A 24430-nucleotide genomic window follows, 5' to 3' on the forward strand; every position below is an offset into this window, starting at 1 on the left:
TATAAAAAATATTAATCTATTAAATGTGTTTCTAAAAAGATACAGCAAACAAATTATATGAATTTTTGAATTTCAAAATTATAAATAATGATAATGATCATTGAAGAAATTTTAAAATATGTTATAAAATGAAAAGTGTGCCTAAAAGAGGCGGCATTAAATATACTACAGTTGAAATTCCCTAAACGAATCACTATAATCCACAAAAAAACTTTGAGTTAGAAAGACTTCTGAGTTACGGAAGGCAATTTATATGAGATTTGACTTCTATTGTCAATTCAAGAGTTCGAATTATGTAAGTTCAACTGTATATGATTCACTATTTAACACTAAAAATACAAAATTAAAAGAAAAAACAATTTTTGGCCAAAAAATTCGAAACTTATTAAAAAACTGCGCCTAAAAGATGCCATAGAATTGTATAAACTACTGGAAAAAAATATTTACAACATATTTTCTCTGTAAATATTCTACTCTCGCGACAAATTTTTAAATAAAAATGAAAATTTTATAAAATTAAATTTTATTAAACTGAATTTTAGCATCACCAAATATGTATGTATGCAAATATATAAAATATAAATTTTACTTGCGGTTACTAAGCTTTACGTTTACTTTGAAACCGTTATACAAATAATAAAGCTCATTAAAGCAGAACAAGCAACCATATGATTTAATACGATAGCAATAGTATAGCTATGTATGTATTGTATTGTATATGGAAGCGGCGTATATAATTGGGCCAATGCATAAAAAAATTAATGTCTACACTCAAATACAGTTTTAGTTGACCATAATATAATTTATAGGTTAAGGCATACAAACAAATATATAAATATATGTATTTGTAGATAGAGACTTGGTTGTTTGTAATATGTATAGACATAAATACATACATATAGACATGTAAATACAGCTGTTGTACTGCACTTGTTGCTTCAGCTCATAAAATATTATAAAATGTATGTATGCATGTAGACACATATTAAAATAAGCGCTGATAGTGTGTACATACATACATATTTATGTTTGCACACGTGTACTATATGGCGGCAAATGCATTATGCACGGCTTTTCATTTTAATAGTTCATGATTTGAGAAATTCGAAAAAATTTTATGAAATGCTTATACATATAGAAAAATTTATATAATATATATACTAAATTCAATGTTCAATATCAAAGAAACACACACACACATATATACCATGATTATATGAGAGCGGCACAAAAATCACTGTAAACGGAACGAACATCGATTATGCATTGCCATTGAGCATTGAAAGTATTAACTAACTGCGTCGGGGGTACAAAGTGCAGGCAACGAAGTCGAAACGTTTGGTTTTTTTGCTTTTAGTATGCGCCGATTTAACATACATATTTACAACAGATAACGCCATTTCAAATGAATTCAATGGAAAATCAAAAAAAAAAAAACAAGTACAAAATCAACAAATTAAAGAGCGGAATAAGTAAATTAGTTGATGATTAAAAAAAAAAATAAAAATAAAAGTTTTACACAAAAAGCAACAACAACAACATAAACTGTTGCTAGGCCAAATACACATGATTGTGTAGAAAAAAGTTGTAAAAACATTTAAAAATAAAATGCATAAATGCAATAAGCATACACACAAACGCACACACACACACTGAAAATATGTACATACATACATACAAAAATATATGCAGATAGTAGAAGCCATTCAAACGTCAATGAATCATCGCCAGCAAGCATTATTTTGCACGAAAAACAAGTGACAAGTGCGGAAAAAATGAGTGAAGTGAAAAATAAATAAAAATTAGCAAAAAAAAAAAAAACAAAAACAAAAAATTAACAACAAAATACAGCTAATAAGGCAATGAATTGAAGGTGAAAGAATTGTGCTAATATGGCAGCGCTGGACTGCATACTTACATTAGCACAAAACAATAGATGATAAAAAATCCAAAATATATATATATACTTTTCTATATAAGTATGTATGTATGTATTGGAAATAAATTAAATATTTGCAGCGCTTAAGTGTGTCTACACAAAGTGTATTTTCACAATGATTTGCATTTGCATTGCATAGATATACTTGTGACGTCATTGCTGGTGAAAAATATTGAAAGCAGCGCGGTTATGTAAATAACAATTAAAAGCCACAAGATAACAAAAAAACGTCAAATGGCAAAGGTGATGCACTCGAAAAATAACAACAACAATAATAATAAAACTAGTGTATAGCCAATAAAGAAGGCAACAACAAGATGAAAAAAAAACAAAAATAATTAATAATTTTTATATTCCACGTTTGTTATCATATCTTTAGCTATTTTGGGTATTCTAATATAGCTGCGAGAACAACTAAATAACATGTACTACACTGCGATATGCAATTATTATTGTCTATATTTAGCAAACTAATGCCATGTGACATCAGTTGTATGCGATTGAATATGTACTATACGGTATGTGCAAATACCAGCAATTACTAGTTATATAGCTGAAATTTTTACTAACATATACATAAGTACTATATCTGCAATAAATACAAATTTAGTAAAATGTATTGCATATATTTAGTCTACATCGTCTAAAGGCTTTACAGAAAGAAAAATTATTTTCAAGCAAATAACTGTTGCAAGCTCTGCATGTTTATGCATGACTTTGAAAGGCTCTAATGAGTTCTTGTATACACTGCAAGCATGTTTGCGCTCTACATTTGATCAAAAAAATTTAATAAAAATTGTAGCTAAAGACATTGATACCGGTTTAATGAGTGCAAAATTGGAAGATAAAAATCAGAAATGAATATGGATTGGTATTTTTCGAAAAAAAATGGACAAAAATAAATTTACTTTATAAAAATTTAAATAAAAAAATATATTTTTTTTTAGTTTCCATTTTTAACAATAATAATTTTTAATATGATTATTTTTAAATAAAACTAAAATGTTTTAATTTTTGTTTTATTATTTTTTTTTTGCTACTATGAATTGAACAGCACGCAACAATCTATTATTTTTAAATTTAGCAGTTTTAAATATAATAATTTTAAATACGATTATTTTCAATAAAACTATAATGTATTAATGTATTTTTATTTTTAGCTATTATGAATTTAAGAGCAAACAAAGCAACAATTTTTTAAATTTCTAATCACTCTATTTAACAATTTCTTTATAAAACTATTATTTTTAAAAATACTTTTTAATTGACGAAATGTAAAAAATAAAGCAAAAATATACCAAGAATATTTTAAACTAAATTTTTTTAACCTTTATTCTTTCATGGCACAAATATCGAATATTGAAATTTTTTGTTGCCTACATTTCGGCGCATGTGAAAATATATTTTTTTTTAAATAATGAAATCCTAAAGTCAATTACGAAATATTTTTCTGTTCTCAAGATAAAAACAATGAGTTATGATCTAGTATATAACCGACCTCTAGCTCTATATGAATATGTAAGCGTCTAAATAGCAAAGTTAAAAGCGCGCTTATCTTCATATTTTATGACCGTTTCATTATAAACACTAAATTTAATGACTTTCAGCTTCAAGGAATTAACTTGTAAGCGACAAATTGTTACTGTAAAATTGTTATTGTTGCTGTGGTGATAAATAGTATTTGGTTATAACTAAAAGACTATTGTTCAGGTAAAAACAGGCGAGAGAGCTGTATTACTTTTGAGATATAATTAGAATATAATACAGTTCAACGTACATAACGCGAAGCCTCTCTAACTCGAAGCTTTTTGGGGATTCTGGTATTCGAGTTAGGGAAGTTCAACTGTATATGCAATTAGTATATATTGAATATGAACAAACGAATGTAATTTTTGAAAATAAATTAACTTCCAACAGATTCAAAAATATTCAAATGCAATCACAAATTCACAAATGTACAAACACACGCAGTCATACAATGTAAAACACAATTATAAACGCCGACAAAAGCAACTTCTTTAGTATTCTAATTTATAAATGCCACGCCCACAATGCAAGCGCGCACTGCCATCTTCAACGCATTGAAAGTCAAAGTTACTATGCACTATTTTATTGAATTTTCAAACACTTAATTGGGTCATTGGGGGTGCACTACGTAGAGTACAGTAGTAGTAGACACAAAAGTATGTATGTGGCCCCCAACTAGTAATAGTTAACTAAAGTTCGAACAAAAAGGAAAATTAAATATAATGATAACAACAATAAAATGTGATGAAATGGTGGTGGGTTGCACGCCGTTAGCGCGAACTTACCGAATCAAACGCTCAACAAATTGGAAATAATAAAAGAAAAAACACCTTACCGACGCTACAGGAAAGCACCACGCCAAAACGGGTCACAACCCAATTTTACCAACTTGGCACTACTATTGCTGGCTGACAACACAGTTTGCTGGCAAGCGTGTGAAGAGTTGGAGCGCCAAGAGTGTGTGTGTGAGAATGAGTGACTTCATCATATGTATGACTTTTACAACGGACGACACTTGCACTTGCAGATTCAACGACACATGCGCTTTTCCCACACAGCACACTTGAGTATGGACGACTTCATACATACGATATATATGGTTGTAGATATGTGTTTCAAAGTTGTAATATACACTGAAGAGCGGTAAAAATGCAATACTCACAGCAAATTATATGCGAATGTGGCTGGCAAAAATGTAAGAACGAAAGTTTTCAATTAATGAAAACGAATCCACACACACACAGAAAAGAGCACAAAAAGTAAAAAAAAAAAAAAAAAACAAATTGCAACTCGCCTTCAAGCCGTTATGAATCACGAACACCACACGAAACACTAAAACCAAATGCACACGGTTGCATTGCCAGCGAGTAATTGCTGCTGACGACGTGTGACGCGAACTAGTCACGTACACACACACACATGCATACGAATGCATGCGATGGCGACACAAAAGCAAAAATAAATAACAAACAAAATTTTGAAAATCATCTGCTCTTTGGAGATTACAGCCGATTTGGTGTTGATTTGGAACTGCATGAAACAGTTAGTTAAGCCTGTGGCTAGTAGTAAAAGCAAAAAATTGCAACAAAACCAAAAAGTGGACAATGCGAGCGAGAAGTAAAACAAAAGCGCAAAACAATTGCATTAGTTTTCCCTCATTTTTTGCTGCTGCTGCTGCTGCTGCTTCGCCGATTTATCACTGCACTGACGTGCTTAGCAGAGTAGGCCTCGGAAGTCAGCAGGCAGTCGAAACAGCTGTGCAAAAATGCGCTCGTGCGATATGCACAAATTCGCAGCTGCAACGACCACTATAACGAACAGAATTGCAAACGACGAACAATACATATATCGGTGTATATATAGTAACATATATACACAAGGCATGTGTGCAAGTTGGTCTTATGATAAATATATGTATATGGACTACCAAAGTCGAGTGAGGCTGTTAGCTATTGTCGTAAGGAGAAACAGAAGAAAATGCATAACAACAGTAACAACATACCTGCATGCGAGTAAATTAACTGCATTTGTCAATATGTATACACACACACAATAGTAGTTGAACGTAGTGGAATACAACTTTTGTAACATTGTATGAAAATGAGAGAGAAAAAGAGCGCGTGTAGACGTTAGAGAGCAAATGTCATACAAGCAAAGAGCAAAAATAGACAATAAATAGTAGTGAAAATGAAAACCGAAAAGGAAAATGAAGGCGATAAAAAAGGAAAATGTGAAAAAAATGCAAGGTAAGCCAGTATCAAGCAACAACTGTAACACAACTATACATACAACAACACTCTCATACATATGTATACGCTTATATGCAGCAAGCAGTTTTTTGCTATCAGTGGCAACAAAAACAACAAACACATACATGAGAGTATATGCAGAAACGCATGCTTGCTGTTGCAAGTGCACTTGGTTATCTATACATTTTCACAAGCTTTCATACACACACTCACAAACTCAAATAAAATGTGAGAGTAACAACTAAAAAATAACAATATTTCATATTATACTCATAGTTTGCTGGAGCAAAAGTAAATAAAATAATGTGATTTATACTGTGTTCCCACGAGTTGCACTCCTAAGGCTATACACATAGTGTAATGCATAAGTGTGTAGTAAGTAGGCAGGTAAAAATCACATGTCACACAATTGGACCAATTTTGTTGGAATAATTCATAAAAATAAGTTGTTGTTAGACTTGTAGAGTAAGCAAAATATATGATTTAAGAGTTTTATTTCTAATATGTTGCCTACATTTAGGCGTGAAATCTATTATCATGATTTTTAGAAGTTCAAAGGAGAAATCAGAACCTAAATAAGGTCAAAAGTGAATATTTCATTTTAAAAAATTAAAATAAAATAAAGTTAACCTCAAAATTGCATTCTACATTTAATATGATACTAGATTCTAGAGAAAATCTATATTAAGTAATTTATATTTAATATGTTGCCTACATTTAGGCGTGAAATCTATTATCTTGATTTTTAGAAGTTCAACGAAGAAATCACAAACTAAATAAGGCCAAATGTGAGTATTACATGTTAGAAAAACGAAAAGAAAAATTGGCTAACCTTAATATTGTGTTATACATTTAATTTGACACTAAATTCTTGAGAAAATCTATTTTATTTAATATGGCACGAAATCTAAATTCGGCGAAGAAATCACAAACTAAATAAAACCGATTGTGAGTATTTCATGTTAAAAAATTAATAGAAAATAAAGTTAACCTCAAAATTGTTTTGTAAATGTAAGCTGAGGCTCAAAATTCAAAAATTGATAATTAGAAAAAAATTAAAAAACTACAATAATAACGCGAAATAAGTAAATCTAAGCTTTTCAAAATAATATTATTATAAAAAATTGTTTTAATTTTTTTTTAACTTTTATTTTAAAAGTTGTGCCTTTATGACTAAATATTTTAAAAATTTTCCAACCAACCAAAAACACATGATATAGCACATACATATGAAATTGAAATATGAGATTATATTCTTTAATACACAAATTTATAAGTATTATTAATTTTATTTCGCATAAAAACCAATAAATGCATGCCGTAATCAGACCACAAGGAGTATGAGAACAAACATGTTTGGCGACAACTCTAACGTCACTTATCGAAAACCGTAAGTGTTTGCAGTCAATTATTTATGAGATAAACAAGATCTTATCATAAAACTAATTTCGCTTTATAGAGAATTTAGACACACACACACATTACGTACGATGTATGTATGAGGCACTTATGCGACAATGATTAACAAATATTGACCAACTGATAATACCGACTAATAAGAATATGGAGTAATATATATATATATATATATATATATCCCATATATATGGATGTATGTTGCATAACCTAGAAATTTAAGAAAAAACACTGACATATATAATATGAACAGCTGATTGGCTGGCTCATGGGAAAACTGATGGAATTTAATTAATTGAATTGTAGTGAAATATTTATAAGAGATCATGATCAGTTGATTGATTATGTGATGATAAAACCTTAAACAAGTGTGACGAAATGCAATGTGACGTACAATAAAAATGCGTGTGTGCAATTATTAGAGGTTAGATACGTACATATTATAGAAAATAAATGAAATATGTTTATAAGCATATGAAAACAAACCAAACCAAATGAAATGAAATGTGTGAATTGCAAAAACTAAAACAAATTAAATGATAAAAGCGTGCAAAAGCAAATTTGGCGCACAAAAAGCCATGAGAAGAGCGAGTGTGTGGTGTTATGGAAAGGGTGAGAGGCTGAGATTATATGTGTATAGAGAGAGAGTGAGAGAAAAATCAAGCATATAAAGCACAGTGAGGAAATTCAAATTGAAAAGCAAACACGTTGGGAAGATAGAATGCAAGTCACAGCTGTGTTGGTGGTGTGCCGCCAATTGTTTTCGGCTAAATTTGTTTTTTGTGATTTTCGTTTTTATTTTTTAATTTCTTTTTGCACGTTTTTTGTTGTTGCTTTATTTATTTTATTTCATTTTTTTTTAATTTTTTCACCATTGTATATATTCCACACTCGACTCTGCATATTTTTGTTGGCTGCCCACCAGAACACATGACAACGAGAGGTGTATTACGTCAAACAACAAAAACAACACAATTCGGTTAGCGGTTTTATACACGATGCATACAGAGCAGCACAACACGAACAAATTACAACGGAAGGAAATATGATTTTACGCTCATATACTCATACGAGGAGGAGAGTAGAATTATTATTACAATTACTATTAGACAATTATATGATTGATTCAATTTCAATTAATTTATATAAATTTAAGTGTATTATAGACTATATTATTGTATATATGTATGTACTTGCCATATCGCCATAAGCTTACGTACTTTTATTCGTACATCATCGTTATGTTGTCGTCCATCAACTGTTAGTTTTCTGTTTTTTTTTCTCCCTTGTATATTTTTGTATCACTGGAAATATGGGCGTGTATTTTGTGTAACTGTGTATGTGTGTGAGTCAAAATTTCAGCTGATTGCGAGTTTGGCAAGCTTTCTGATCGCCGCAAACAACTGACTGACTGACTGACTGGCTCGTTCGTTCGCTGTGACTCGTAGAACGATGTTTGCTATTGTTGTTATTTGGCCTAAAAACGTTGTGTGTTGTTACCGATGATGTCGTCGTAGCGTATATGTATATATTATACTATATATATATTTGGTCGTTGTGGGTCGTATTCGTTTTGGTCGTAGATTTTCGCTTCAGTTGAATAATTGAAATTCACAATTTTTTTTCTAATTTAAATTTTTAAATTTTTATAAACAAATTAATTATTAATGACAATGCATGTCATTAATTTAATATTTAAATTATAATTTTTTTTAAATTTATTTTTACGCAAATTTGCAATTTATAGGTTAATTTTTTATTTATGATTTTTTTTTCGTTTTAGCCACGCGTTTAGTTGTTAAATATTTATTTTCGTATAATTATTACATAAAATTAGCACATTTCCGTTTAACGCGCGCGCGTTTTTGTTTAATTTTATTTTTATATTTTTTCCTTTACTCATGCGTTAGGTTTGGCGCTCATCAGCTTTTCGCCGATTTTCCGCTTCGATTCTCCAAATACTACGACTACACGCAGCAGTTGTAGTTGTGGCAGCGCGTTTTCTATTTTATTATTGATTTTCAAACATTTTTTTTTTTTGTACATTAATTAGCACAGGGTCGGGTTGGGGGGTTAGTAGTTAGTTGTTTTTTTTTTTGTGTTAATTAAAAAGGAAAAAGAAAGAAAATTACAATCAAAAATTACGCAAAAAAACTATAGTAATTAGAATTCAAAAGAGATAGAGAGAGAGAGTATAAATTAAAGCTGCATTACTTAGTTACAAGTAAAGAAAACTAAAAACTAAAAAAAAAAAATTTTGTGAAAAGGAAAACTGATATCACACCTTTAACAAGCACGCTTCACTGAAAATAACACTAGAACCGTAGCAAAGAACGCTCCCTGAGTGACTATCAGCCACACGTCGCAACTCAACAAGCAAGCAAAAATTTTGTGCGCTCTTACGCTTCCGCAAGTGCTTTTTGTATTTTTGTCTATTTTTTTATTGTTGTTGTTGTTGTTTGTTTTCTGTTTTCTGCTGCTAGTTTACACAAAACTTGTGTTTGTTCTAAATTTTTTTTCGCTTTGTATTTTTTTTAATTTAATTTTTTCCACTTGGTTCTTGATTTCGAAATATATTATCGTCCATTTAGTAAATGGCGCACACACTTACATATATATATATATATTCACACACACAAACAAATATATAATATATAAGCACACACAATGTAAAAGCACAAAATGCAAAAATAAAGGCAAAATAAACACCGTAAAACACAGTAAAATTAAAGTTCGCTATTTTTCGCGACTATTGACTATTCAAATAAACTCATACTATGCTAGCTAGTAAGTAAGTGACTAAGCAAGTATGTAAGTAGTTCGTTTATCACAAATTATCGAAGACACGGCGGGCGCGTATGCGTGTTGTTTCCTTCAACGCGGCGCGTAGCCCACTGACGGCTGGCTGGCTGGCTGTCTGCCTGATTAAACGCTATTGCTGCCGTTCCGGCTTGAGCGCGCACACAAACACACACGGCTGGCTGTTAGGAAATTAAGAACTTTGCAAAATGCTAAATGAAACAAGTCGTTGTAAGCGGCAAGATCAAATATGCTAAAGTGGTTATCAATCAGTGTACAAGCTGATACTGAACGACAGTTAGCGCGCGCTGATGCGTTTTATTGATGCGCGGCGGTGGCGGGGTTAGCAGGCAGCGATGATGGCAGAGCAGGAAGCAGTGGTTTTTCAACAGAGACAGCGCAGCAAACGGCGGCACATGCCACAAAATAACAACACACCATCGATTGCTCTGACTCACTCACACACACACGCACACATATGCCGACGAACGCACGAGTAGCATTTGTATGCCTTCAATTGAAGAGTGCATGCACATTGCTCTTTCTCTCTCCGGCACACCTACTCGCATAATGTTCTAGCCGCTGACGTCGACGTCGCCGCCGAAATTTCTAATGCATGCTTCGTACACTTTCGGCGCGGTCGCTTCGTCTTTTTCGCGTGCACTTTTTCTTCACTGCATCGCATTGGCGAAAAACGCAAGAAAGTGCAGCCTGCCAACGTCGCAATGCCGCACGAAGACGCACGAACACAATTGCGTTAACGCCACCGACTCACGCACTAACAATTCGATATCCTGTAATGTATATGCAAGCGCCTAGTACCGAGTATATCCGGTGCCACTAGCAGGTAGATGGGATATTACATTGCCAATGACACGAGCCACAAATCGTCGCCAATATCAGTGCAGTGCGCTGCGCTGCTACCGAGTGACACAACAACAAAAGCAACGCCAAGCGTTTACGACGAGGCAAGGAAAGGAGCGCTCTCGAGTGCGAGTAAGTAGTAGGTGGAGTGAAAGAAATACATGGATATACTAAAGCAAGGAAGCGAAATAGTTGATAGTATGAAATGAAAAAGCAAGCAAAGAAAGTAAAACAAAAAGCAATAACAAAAAAAAAATGCAGACGGCAGACAGACGGTCAAGGTGGACAAATCTGCAAAACGGCGCGCTAAGTAATTGTATGCATAGATACATGTGTGTGTGTTTGTGTCTGTGTGTATTGGTCATTTGCTGTTGTTGTGGGAAATTTATTGGGGGAAAATGGCATGAACGCGTTTATATGTTATATGTGTGCGTGTCATTATGACAAACAAGCCGGCATTTCGACAATATTATCAGGTAGCATGATTCTTACAAAACAAAGCAGAGAGATGGGATTTTGTTGAGATTATTATATATGTATGTACATACATACATGATTATTTCAAAAAGTGCACATTTCTGTATATATATTTATATTATATATAGAAAATTACGTATTGTACAGAGGCCTCGCATAACCGTATATTCGCATATCCAGAGGCCCTTACGGATAATCCGTTTACAGGTATAGTACGGATATCCAGTTGTTTGTTCGGTTATACGCACGAACGAATAACATTCGCGTTTTCGAAATTTACTTGGCAATATTTTTCAAAATTTATACGGTTAGACTATTTCTAACATGCCTTTAAAAATAAGGTACAAATAAACTGTTAATTACATTTCTATAATTGTATTGAATATTTCCATAAAAATCGAAAATGTAGTTGGACGCCTAAATGTAGGCAACAACTGTGCAAGGCATTAGTTTTAAGTCAATACTATACATCAAAATCGATTTTTTTCTGAGTATTGGACCAAATAAAAATTTTCCGGGAGATTAAATAATATTTAAACAAAAAAAGTGATGTTCCTCATTTTACGAAGATAGCCTTCAGACTCGAAATATTCGTTTTCGAATTTCGAAGTTTAGTTTACTGGAAACGCCATTATTAATTATATAATAGTATGTCAGTTACCGAAAAAAGTAAACATATGGGCATAATCAACCTTTTTCGTTTATTCAAATGGTGTATTTATAACATTCGATCAAGTTTATATGACAGATGATATAAGCGGTCGAAGTTGGATCATATTGTACAACATGGAATTAAGAAGAAAAATCCATATTTTGGATTTTTATTTTAGCTATGTCCTGTAATTAATAATATTTTATTTTTAATATGCCTTTTTTCGAACTTCGAATATTCGATTTTAAAAGGCTACTTATGACTTAATCTCCCGGAAAAGTTAGTTGTATTCAATATCCAGCCGAGTGTTTGACAGTGCAATAATGTAATAATAATAATGAATGATTTTTCTTACATTTCAAGTGTAATATTACTGAAAATGGCTGCTAGAGAGCGGGTTCATTCGACTAAAACAGCTATGTAATCGCATTTAATATATAGTTTTAACGTAATTTATTTTTATTAAAATAGAATATCTGATATTAACGAAAAAATGTCATATTTTCGAAAAAGAAAAGTATTCATATTTCTTACAAGAAGAAAAATCTATTTTCTTCTATATAAATTATCTTTCCTTAGCAGTGCTATTATATCTGGTAATTTAGATTTTTTTTTATACATTTACAATCTAAATAAGCGAGTTTCGATCTAACCACAAAAGGAATACATGTCGAAGAAACAGAAAGAATTTCAAAATTTCGAAATGGCGCTAGTTTTTATTTTTAATATAAGAGCGTAAATATTCATACAGCAATATATAATGCACAATTTCAGATTAATTCAAATACATTTGAACTTCCATAACTCGAATCACCATAATCCACAAAAAATAAAAAAACTTCAAGTTAGAGAGATTTCCGAGTTACGGAACGTAATTTGTATGAAATTTGACTCCTATTGCCAATTCAAGAGTTCGAGTTATGAAGATCTTTGAGTTATGGCAATTCAACTGTATCTAAGATGCAGCGAACGGTCACTGCATCCGAAAAACAATTTCTATAATTTTACTTAAATAATTTTTTATTAACAGTGTGTAAATTATAGCCATAAGAGTACGTTACAAACTACAATTAAATAAAAATTAATAACATTTCGTAAACAATTTCAGATCAATTCGAATTTCGAAGTTGAACATTGGATTTTCAAAATAACAGTTCCAGAAATCTATGATCTTTTTTATAGTAATTGTACCTAGGATATAGCTACTTGTCATTGTATTAGCTGTGAAACAGCGATTTAGATTTAGATTTAGAATTCTTGAATAAAATTTTGGAATATACATTTTTTGAAAATGTTGCACATTATTTTATTAAAATATGTAGAAGAATTTTCTTTGTTCAAGTGTAGTAGCGATGCAAGAGTCTAAATAATTCAGTGAAAATATTGCAACCAATATAGTTGGTGCTGGATATGAAGGCTCTTTGGAAAATTAGCAGTCGTTTTGATGCAAATAGTTATTTCAACCGGAAATATTCATCGAAATTAATACAAAGAAAAAAATTCTCTAATTTGAATCTTGAAGGTAAGAAAGTTAAAATTTATGATCTGATAAGATAAGATAAGATTATTTTGGTGTAATGTTTTTTGAAGGTAACCCTAAAACTATAGATTTTCAGTTCAAGTCAAAGTTACATTTTCCATTAAAACTAATTAGTGTGACTCCTAGTCAAAGATCGGTCAACTATTACAATGGAACTAAAACCATCGATAAAATGGATTTGAACAATTACAATGGTAAACTGGGCATTAAAGGATCCCACTGATAGCGCTACGTGATCAAGGCCACTCAAGCACTACCGAATTATTTAACGATTCCTGCCGATTTTGTTTGTGGGTTCATAGCAACACATTAAATTTAATTATCTTCTACTCAAATATGAACTTTATGTTCGAAGATTTGCTTTATACTCTAACCAAAGTTACTTCAGAGAGAGTCTTCAACATTGAGGCACCCCTTTTTAAAAACCTCATATATTTCATTCATTTGTGTTTCTTTGATAAATTATTTACAAATAGACTATGTAAAACTAAATACATATGTACATATAAATAAGTGATAACTTTTAGTATTATCAGTCATAGAAGGCAACCATTCAATGATTTTATTTATGCACACAAAGCAAAGTTTATCATGTGGCGCCTACTTTTCACCACAAAGCAGATTGTGAAAAAGTAGTGAAGAGGATAATCTTTCATAGCGGAAAATATACATAAATGCACAAATATATTTTCACATATAATACATAGTATACACATATATATACATATATACAGTGCTAAGTCTAAATGCGACTAAAAGTGGTCGGTTAGCCGAAAGATTATTTTCGAAATAAGAGCTTTTGGATAACATTGTAATGAATTGTATTAATGAATATGAATAAAATAACTTTTAAATGAAAACATGCGTCTTCTTTAATTAAGGGGTTAGGGGTAGTCAGGATTTTCAAAAAATCAAGTTTTTGCAATTTCGTTACGTTAAGTGTAATATCTTAAAAATATTCTCTCAAAATTTGAAGTTGATCCGATAATAACTTTTCGAGTTATTCGACAAATAACAAAGATCGCTCGGGCGCTCCAAAACGCTCGGGAGTAACTTTAAATGCCATTATCTCTAAACTATGTTTTTTTTTTTTAATTATTTTTTAAGCGGTAATTTGATAACCGCTCTCTAGATTTTAATGAAATTCATACAGCTTTTAGAATACATAACAAATTCAGGCCTGATCTAAGGATTCTTTTTCGATCTTTTAAGACCAATAAACTGTTGATTTTTCGCCGAAAATCTAGAAAAAAATTTACTGATGTCGCCATTTTGTTAATTTTTGAAATAAAAAAAGCTTCGAATCAGGCCCAGGATTACTTATTTATGAAACTTATTTACTTATTTATCCGATTGATTTTAGATGAATCTCCAAGGACTTATGATTGTCACCGCCAGGACCTTTTTTTGAAACTGGGTCAACACAGACAGCTATAACTTTGGAAATTATAAATTTTTTTTTTTCAAATTTTCAAGTCTAAACATTGTGTAATAATGCCTTAGTATTACTTTTGTAAATTAACATGATTTAATAGCAAAAAAAAAAATACTGAAAATTCTCATTTTTTCGAGTCTCTGACTACCCCTATAACCCATTAATAATAATATATAGAAATTCGTAGTAAAACACATAAATTCGTTCCAACAAATATTAACTGTACTTAGAGAGATTGAACAAGTTACATATGTAAGTAGTAATTATGCTGGCACTTCAACCACATTATTTTCCACAAATGCATAAATATGTACATAGGCATGTCCGAGTACATACATATGTGCATGTGTATGTGTGCTGTTATTTATTGCCGTAGTAATTTCATAGTTGCAGTGACTATCGATACGATGGTCGCTGTCGTTGTTGTCGTTGTTGCCGTCATCATCGTCAAGGTCGTTCGCGGTTTCTCATTCGAGTTTCAGTTTTCATATGTAAGCATGTATGTACATAGGTATGTATGTATTTATGTATAGGTAAACATATTTATCTCAACTCTCCATGTACTATCAGTGTACGCATATTTGTACTTTCCCCAATGGAAATTTTTACATGGTTGGCTTACATTAAACATTTTTTAATGTGCATATGTACATGTAAACACATAATTACGTACATACAGTATACTCTCAAAAGTAACTCGATTGGTATTTTGGGTAATTTACTTTTTCGAATAATTTACTTTTCCAAATATATACATAAATTATCTGTTTTTATAATTTTAAATGCATTTTTAAACTTAAAAAATTCATTCATTTATTTGCTTCAAAAAAACATATGGATTTACATGAAAAACATATTTACATTTACATACATACATACAGAGGTAGTCAAAATTATTTACACATCGGACGTTTTCTTCCAAGTTTCACACAAAAATCTTTCGCTTGTTGTTGTCGCAGGGTAACAAAATGCTATGTTGTCGTAAACCTTGATCTATTCCCGAGCGAATGAAGTCAGTTTGGCTAGAATAGCTAGAAATATGGCGGAGATATACGCAAATGAACTGAAGGCTCGCAGTAGTCAAAATGATAACTATAAAATTTTAATGTTCAGTATAAATTCCTATTCTAAGGCGATAAATTCATAATGGGTTACATTACCATTGGCGTCAATACCAGCCTGCTTTATGGTCCGAATTGATTCAACATAATTGTGCGATAAGTTAACAGTTAATTTAGACCAAATGTCGGTAATTTCGGTTATTATATCAATTGTCCTCTGATATTTAACGAAAGACCCATCATTTAGACTAAAGTTTTGGTCAGGGCTGGGCGGAGGTCAACTTGATTTGCTTCATTTAAAACTTTTGTAGGTAAAGATCCTTCATGAAATGGAGCATTATCCTGTTGTAAAATGTTGTCAATAGTTAGAAAAGGCCGACGGACCACGACAATGGCATGGTCATGTGAATTCTGATATATCCGGATGATTTAGGGTCTCTAAATTAGTACCAAATCTACAAAACAGAAGTAAGGAAAATTTCCCCAAAGAATCAAAAAAATCAAAAATCATCACACCCGACTCTATTTAGCGTCAAAGCTGCATTATTCTTCTTCTCACGTGGTAAATGCATAAAGCGTTTACTAAAGAAGCCCTGGAACAAAAAATCAGCCTTATCTGTCCACGACAAGCTTTAGGATGCATTTTAAGGCAAATGAGAGACATATCGCTTTTTTGGTTTCGGAAATAAAGCTTTTTTGGTTTCGGAAGTGGTCAACTTTATGCAAAACGTATGTATTTTTGTTACTATTTTTAAATGTCCTTAGCAGTGTAGCATCATTGGCTGTTCATGCAATATGCTGATTCGATGCTGCTGCAATATTAAGAGGACTAATTGTGGGATTTTGTATGACAGTTCCTACTAATCTTCTGCATTCTCTTTGAGTTATCACAGGTTTCCGCCAAATTATCTTTAAATTGTCCTTGCAATACTTCCTTTCCTTCTTTTTAATAACATTATAAACAGTATTCCATCAAATTCTATAAATTTTAACTAACTCCGAAGCCTAAACCCGAGACTTAAACTTAGTAACAGTCTCCAATCTAGTTATAATAGATAATTCCTTTGTTTCCGATATTTTATTTACCAATTTTTATATTTTAAAGCTGAGTTAGGTTGTTAAGAATGCAATAGAATCAAATTACTACTTTTGCTCAAACCAAATCCAAGGATAAAGGCTAAATCGCCGTGTGTAAATACTTTTGACGCAAAAAAAAAGTTTGTAAATACTTTTGACTAGTGCGAGTCTTCAGTTCATTTGCTTATTTCTCCGCCATATTTCTAGCTATTCTTGCCAAACCGACTTCATTCGCTCGGGAATAGATGAAGGTTTACAACAACATAGCATTTTGTTACCCTGCGACAACAACAACAAGCGAAAGCTTTTTGTGTGAAACTTGGAAAAAAACGTCCGATGTGTAAATAATTTTGACTACCTCTGTATGTATTTACTATGAAGAGAAAAAATCTTGAATATTCTTTTGTTTTTTTTTCTTTTGCAATATATTTTCTGATCATTTTGTACGACAATTCAAAAAGTCTGACACCTGATTTGCATCGTTTTCATTTTTAAACCAGTGGATCAAGTAGGAGAGTCTCCAACTCTTTCTGAGAAACTTCAACATGATCTGGGTATTCTTTCCTTTTATGTATTTGGAAAAATATGGTTCAAAGTTGGGGTCGATCCGAATTCCGCTTCAAAACAGTCACTTTTAAGTATAGAAATGACATTTCATACTTTCTTTTCCCCAAATATGACAAATTTACTTACATATATACAATATATGATGTGAAATAACCCATCGCTTATCAAAATTTGAACCTTCAACTATATAGACATAGGGGAATAGGTCACCCTGTATATAGTTAGTGGTTCCATAAGTCATTCATGAGAAATTTTTACAATTACAGCTACATTCATTCCCTTTACAAACATATGTACATATAAAAAAACCGTCAGTCTAAAAAACCGTTGTTTGATTGATTCTTCGTGTATTCTAGCCACACCAACCGTGTACATACTGTATATTCATAAGTACATAAATAATAAATAATGATGTACATATACGCACATCTTAAGTGAAGCCAACAAATCTCTTAATGAAGGTAAACTCGTTTGTCATGTGAATGTGTGAAAACACACAAAATAATAATATGAAAGCAAATAGGAGAGAAAAACTGTAAATCAAATATTAAAAGCGCTGATCGAGCGTGAAATATATGCAAGTACACATTCATTTGTGTCTACATATAATTATGTATGTATGTATGTATGTATGTACGTTTGTATTTAAGTGGCAAATTTAATTTTGACTACTGCTATCAAATAATTTCTATTCTAAAATAGAACGCAGGCAAACAAATTGAGTAGGTGGGCGCGGAGCAACAGGCACTATATGAATGTACTATACATATTTGAAGCAGTAAAATATTAAATCTGTGTCAGTAAATACATAAGTACATAAATAAAATATTTTGTATGCACAAAATAGCAAACAATCTTTAGGAATCGCACTAACTTTCTTAGTTATAAAGTAAGTAAAAATATTTTCTTTATACATACTTATGTATTTATACATATGTTTTTCATGCGATCTGTGCACGGATTAGCAAAAGGTGTGCATTCTCTTTACATAGATACATCAACTATAAGGGTGTTCCATAATAAATTTCTTAGATTTTCCTTTCAAAAGTAACAGCAATTGAGTACTCGAAGGAAACAAAAAACCAATTTTTTTCTTTAAGAAAATAAATCTCTGATCACGAGGAAACTTTAGAGAGTCAAGTTCTCATCCTGTGAAGCATTACATAAGAATGGGTAAGTAAAGGTATCAAAAGCAAAGCAAAATCAATCAAAGTTTGTGCAAAAGTCCCAGAAAATACGTCTATTTTATGACTGTTATTAAAAGTTTACAAATGAAGAGAAGTCATTGCTGAAAGGAGAGTTAGAACTAATGTTAAGAAAATAATGAAATCAATAATTTTGATTATGGTAACTGATCTCCATACATACATAAGTGGTCTAACATATATCCTATATTTTGCTATAATTGCTAAAAAAAGCATATATACATATGTGCTAAGTGGATAAATTCTAATATAAACTGACTAAAGAATTCAGACAAGGAGCTCTTAGGCTCAACATTAGGATTATAAAAATGGAACAACGGAATCCTCAATAGAGTCGCAAACGGGATACCAGCCAAAATATGGCGGCGCCAAGTTGAAGCAGAAACGAAAATATCAGGTTTTCCTGGACAAATTTCTAACTTTAAATAAATCGAATTACAATTTGTTTATTGAGGCCCTGTGTTCCACTTAGGTGCCTTCTCATATAAAGAAAACTGAGACAAGTAATCAATTTTTTTTTTCAAATTTAATTTAAGGGGTTAGGTGGGTTTCAAAATTATAAAATTTGAATATTTTTTTGTCTTATTAAATAGTGCAATATGTTTAAAATATTATCCAAATATATCAAATCAATCCGTGTAATATTCTAAGTTCCTTTGGAAGTTCCGACCATGGGGGCACGTCAGTTCGAATATAAAATTTTAAACGCGTTTATCTCAAATCTCACTTTTTCAAGTCTTTGGACACGATAACTCAAAAAGCTATGAAGCGATTTTGTTCAAATTTGCACACACCTTTGGAATAACATTATATTTTATTTACAGCTTTTTTAAGGCAATATGGACCGAAAATTACACCAAAAAATAAAGTATTTTTTGTTAAAAATCTGTCGAAATTAACATTTTTAATTTTTTTCCTTCGTTTATTAAACTAGATTTATCCAAAAAATTGTAAAAATACGCTTGTTTTTAGCCTCTGAAACCCACCTACTCCCTTAAGTAATTAAATTTTTAATTTATTACATTTTAAATTATCCGACTTTTAGTTAATTTTTTTTAGTAAAATGTACTATTATTTAAACTATATTTTAAATACTTGACTGTCCCGCCTAATTTTTTTTTGATTCCATTATATATGCTTTAGAGTTCAAAAATCATATTAAATATTGGACAAGTAATTAATAAAGATAAAAGTAAAAAATTTTGCTTATCTAATGAAAATAGAAGAATAAATAATGCAAATTTCTCACAACAGGCTATTTATTATTCATTGGTTTTTAATTCAGTATTTTTAATAAATAAAATAATAATTTTATAATACTTCAGAAAATAAAATTAATTATCTTAACTTCTACTGGGTCAATCATTCTAATGAATTAATATAATAGACTTAATTTCATCGAGTGTAAAATTTTCTCTCAACACCCCTAACATAAAATTCACCCTCAAGCAACAGATAATAGCCACGCCGAAGGAAGAATTTACAATAACATCAACTAGATAAACTAGAAAAACAATTTTCTGCACAAATACATATTTGTTGTTGTAAACAATAGCAGAAACACCAAAAACCCAAAGGCATAAGGATGGCGGCGGCATTTAAATGCGGGTAACATCGCAGGTCAACAATGCCGACTAAAGAATATTAGGGACACGAAGCGCACGTGTGACTATGCTATATACATGCATATGTATGTATGTGTGTGTGCAAGTAAATCCCTTTGCGCGATGGCTGGTGTAGGAAATGTGCAAAGTACATACTCCATAAGCAAATAGACAGACTAAACAATCGCAAAAGTAGGACTATTGAAATGTGGCCTTGAACGCAGATTAGTTTGACTATGGATAGAGACACAAAGAAAGGACAGCGCCGTAAACGCGAGACACGAAAAATAGAAACTAAAATACCCATAAATCATAAAATAGCGCCTGCAAATGCAACTAGTACAATAACGAAAAACAAATTTTTGCTTAGTATAGGCGATAGTGGAACGCCTACTCATGCTAAATGTGCAGATATGTAGATGCATATGTGCATGCCCAACTCAACTCAACTCAACACAACAATATTGATGCATAAGTGGTATCATCAGCTGTGAAAACGGAAAACTTTTAGCACCTCTTCAAGCGAATAAGAACATAAAAGGACGACGGATTGAGGGTATTTCGTGGAAAAAATTGCGGCTTACAATTAACGTCGCCAGCTGAGCGCGTCGCGCCGTGGAATACCCAAATGTGAATGGACAATGGAAAAGGGAAAATTTTATAATACTCAGAGATGAGTGTATCGTGTGTATTTATCTAGGATGCAAAGTTAAAATTTACACGGTGAGCTAATCGCAAATTTACTATGAATCCAATGTGCCAAATACACCTTCTTACGCTATTTGACCTTTAGTGAAATTATTGCTTTATTATTGAAGCAGTAATCGGTGCATTAGATGAAACACTGTACAGTATTATTTTAAGGTTATAACCAATGTAGTTTACAGGTATGCACAATACGATCAGTATTTTATATAATCAAGCTGAGTTAACCTGAGAAAATTATGAATTGTTATTATGCCTTTAAAAGCAATTAATAAATTCACAATTAAATCAGCAAGTCAATACTTCTATCTCTAAACAAAACCATTTTATTATGCAGTTAATTATCGCATTTCAGCTTAAAGCTTCGACGCGCTATAATTTGGTAAGTGGCGAATCGAACAAACAACTGGCATAAATTAAACAGACATAAAGAGAAGAGAAGAAGAACGAATATAGCACATTAATGAGGTCATAACATTATCAACTATATATTGAATTTATTGCGATAACGTTGTTGTTGTTTTCAATCTGTTGAGAAGAGAATATAGAGAGTTGACAGAACAGTGACGAATCGAAAGCGGCTACTACAATTACTAAGTAAGTTAAGCGGGAATATCATATTTTATAGATTTTTGAAAGTTAAGAGTCATAGTGGAATTATGGATTTATAGCCAAATACAAAAAGAAAAAAATCAAATATTCTGAATACAAAATTTTTTTCAAAAGGAATGTTACAAAAGTAGACCGATAGGGCCTCAAACCTCGCCATATTTTTCCCCGCTTTTTTTGACAATTCTCTTCGGTAAGGTTTGTCATTTCATCATGGAAAGATATACGATCCAATGAAATTATTAAAATTTACTACGGAAATTCAAAGTCGTGACCTCAGCATTAAGAGCGCTACGCCAAAATTATGATGAGGCTCATTCCTGGCTGAATGTCTTAATGTCGCACAATATGCGTTATTAGTCAGGCAGCAATCCAAACGTACTCCATGAGTCACCATTACATTCCGAAAAAAATACGATTTGGTGAGGTTTAGTGGTCGACGGCGTCATTGGCCCGTACTTCTTCCGTTACTGTAAATAGAAATCGCTATGGCTCAGTGATAACCGAATATTTTGGGCTTGGCCAATATGAGGTACCAACAGGACGGCACCACAAGTCACACAGCGAATGTCACAATCGATTTATTAAAAAACCAAGTTTGGTGAACGTGTTATCTCACGAAATGGCCCAGTCAATTGGCCATTGGTCGGTCGTGCGATTTGACACCATTAGACTAATTTTCTGTGCGGCTACGGCAAGTCTATGGTCTATGCCAACAAGCCACCGATTTAGGCTTGAAAACCATCGAAAATTTAGTTTATCGTCTGGATTTCTGCAAGCGTGCCCATGGTGACCATGCAAGAGAGTTCCATACATAATGACATCGAATGTACTTTTTCAGGAATAAAGAGTTTCATTGATATCCCAAACCTTTTTCGTTTCTTCAGCGCTCTTATATAAGGTTCATGTTGGAATCTAATTTCGTCTAATTTTCACAAATAATCCAATAACCTCATTTGGGCCACATTTTACAGGATGATCTAAGGTTTTTCATTGACATTTTTTGGGGCCATGGGAGACATATTTGAAAATAATCTAATGTATATTTAGTCCCTGGCCTATTTCTAGTAGCTAAATGGCTGAACAGAGTTATAATTGATTTGCTAAGTCTAAGTGTACGTCCGTTAGACACCAATGTTTCTTTGTTTCTAGACGTTAGCTTTGTCTTTCAATCGTCTATAATACACAGTGTGTACTTTTTCAAACGGATAATTCATAAACGAAGCTTATATGTATGTATAAGCTGTGCTCGACTCCAGCAACCTTATGGAGTTCTAATAGTTTCAGATCTAATAGTTTAAGTTTACACTGACTCAAACAAATGTACAGGTGTGTCCTCAAGCTATTGAACACCACTAAATAAATAAAGGGATAATTGAAGTACAGTCAGTCAGTGTATGTAAATCAGAAAGGTATTTTCTTATAAAATGAACTGAAAACCAGACGCGTATTTGAAAGAAAAAGGCGGAACTCGTACAAAATAGGCAAAAGGTTGTATGACTAATACGAAGGCACTTATGGTTCGTTTAAATGCATTTCTGGCAAATACAATACATAAAGAGCACTGCCGTTTTTACACGCTTTTCCTGAAAAATACGCACCAATACGTCGTTGCTTAAAACACTTTTGGGTTAATTCTAGAAAAATTACCTATCACGCATTTGGTAAACCCAAACGACTGTACTGACAGCCAACAAAAGCAAAGCACTCGAGACAAAGAAACAAAATGTTTAGAGGTCAGTATTGCAAAATGCGTTTCGTATGTGTGGCAAAAATAAAAACAATTTCACAACACAATAACAAATTGTTTAAACAAATTACACAAATTTGTACACTAAAATTGCCGAGTCACCATTTTCAGTTTGTAAATAAATGAATAATCAACATGTAATGTAAGTGAGTAATTGCAAATTGCATTCATTTACCTGTTGTCAAACACTTTCATTTTTCAGATATTTTATTTTTATTGCCTACAAAGAGCAATGAAACAAATCTCATCCAGATTTTAATGTATGGCTGTAGAAACGACGAATTTGATCAAACTTTTTTCGTTTTAGCTTTAGAAACACACAAAATATTGTATTTTCCGACAAAATCGTTCTGGCTAGCGAAGCGCACCAAAATAAAACGACAAACGTACTGAAGAATGACTGAATGAAACAAAGAAATTTCGCTTATACTCAGTCGTACTACGCAGTGTTGGGGACGACTGGAGCCTAACCCCAATTCAAGTCAATTGAGTAAATTTACTATTGAGCGCCAAGCACAAACCAAGCAAGCAAGCAATCAAATCGGACAAAAGTCAACAGCGCCAAAGAGCGTATTGGAGCGCAAGAAAGCGAAAGAGTGTAAGTGCAAGCGGATTGTGAGAGAGCGGCACACTAATACACACAGACACATTCGTATTGTGCAAAGTAAGTGTGGAGGGTATGGTAAATAGTAGAAAACGCTGACGAAAGAAAAGATGCAACGTAAAGTCGGTTTTAAACAAAAATTTATAAATAATAGAAAATATGTGGATACTATAAACACACACACAAAAGACGACCGTGCAAACAATAAGTACCCGTACCCGTGTACCCATATGTATGAATGTAATAAAGAAATAAAGAAACAACAACAACAAGAAGTAGAGGCGTGTGAAGGAGTGGAGCGTACATATGACATATTACTCATTTGCCTAATATGAGCTTTCGCAACAAAG

At 32.1% G+C, this 24430-nt stretch overlaps 1 protein-coding gene across 11 annotated transcripts in view; it reads right to left on the reverse strand.

The window, feature by feature from the left end:
- LOC105215529 (uncharacterized) overlaps positions 1–24430 on the reverse strand; it is a 62807-nt gene that overhangs the window by 19019 nt on the left and 19358 nt on the right. For 2 of the 11 annotated variants that reach the window (XM_054232058.1, XM_054232060.1), the window contains exon 2: positions 8352–9134. The exons of 4 other annotated variants lie outside the window; for them this stretch is intronic. The gene's annotated coding sequence lies outside the window, so the exon portion shown is untranslated. Of the gene's footprint in view, positions 1–4301; positions 4548–8351; positions 9135–9415; positions 10893–23651; positions 24103–24430 lie in introns of those variants that run through there. 5 more of the 11 variants (XM_054232056.1, XM_054232057.1, XM_054232061.1 and 2 more) reach the window with 5 other exon arrangements.

This window comes from Zeugodacus cucurbitae, chromosome 5 (assembly GCF_028554725.1).
Source record: "Zeugodacus cucurbitae isolate PBARC_wt_2022May chromosome 5, idZeuCucr1.2, whole genome shotgun sequence".
NCBI classification, from domain to species: Eukaryota; Metazoa; Arthropoda; class Insecta; order Diptera; family Tephritidae; genus Zeugodacus; species Zeugodacus cucurbitae.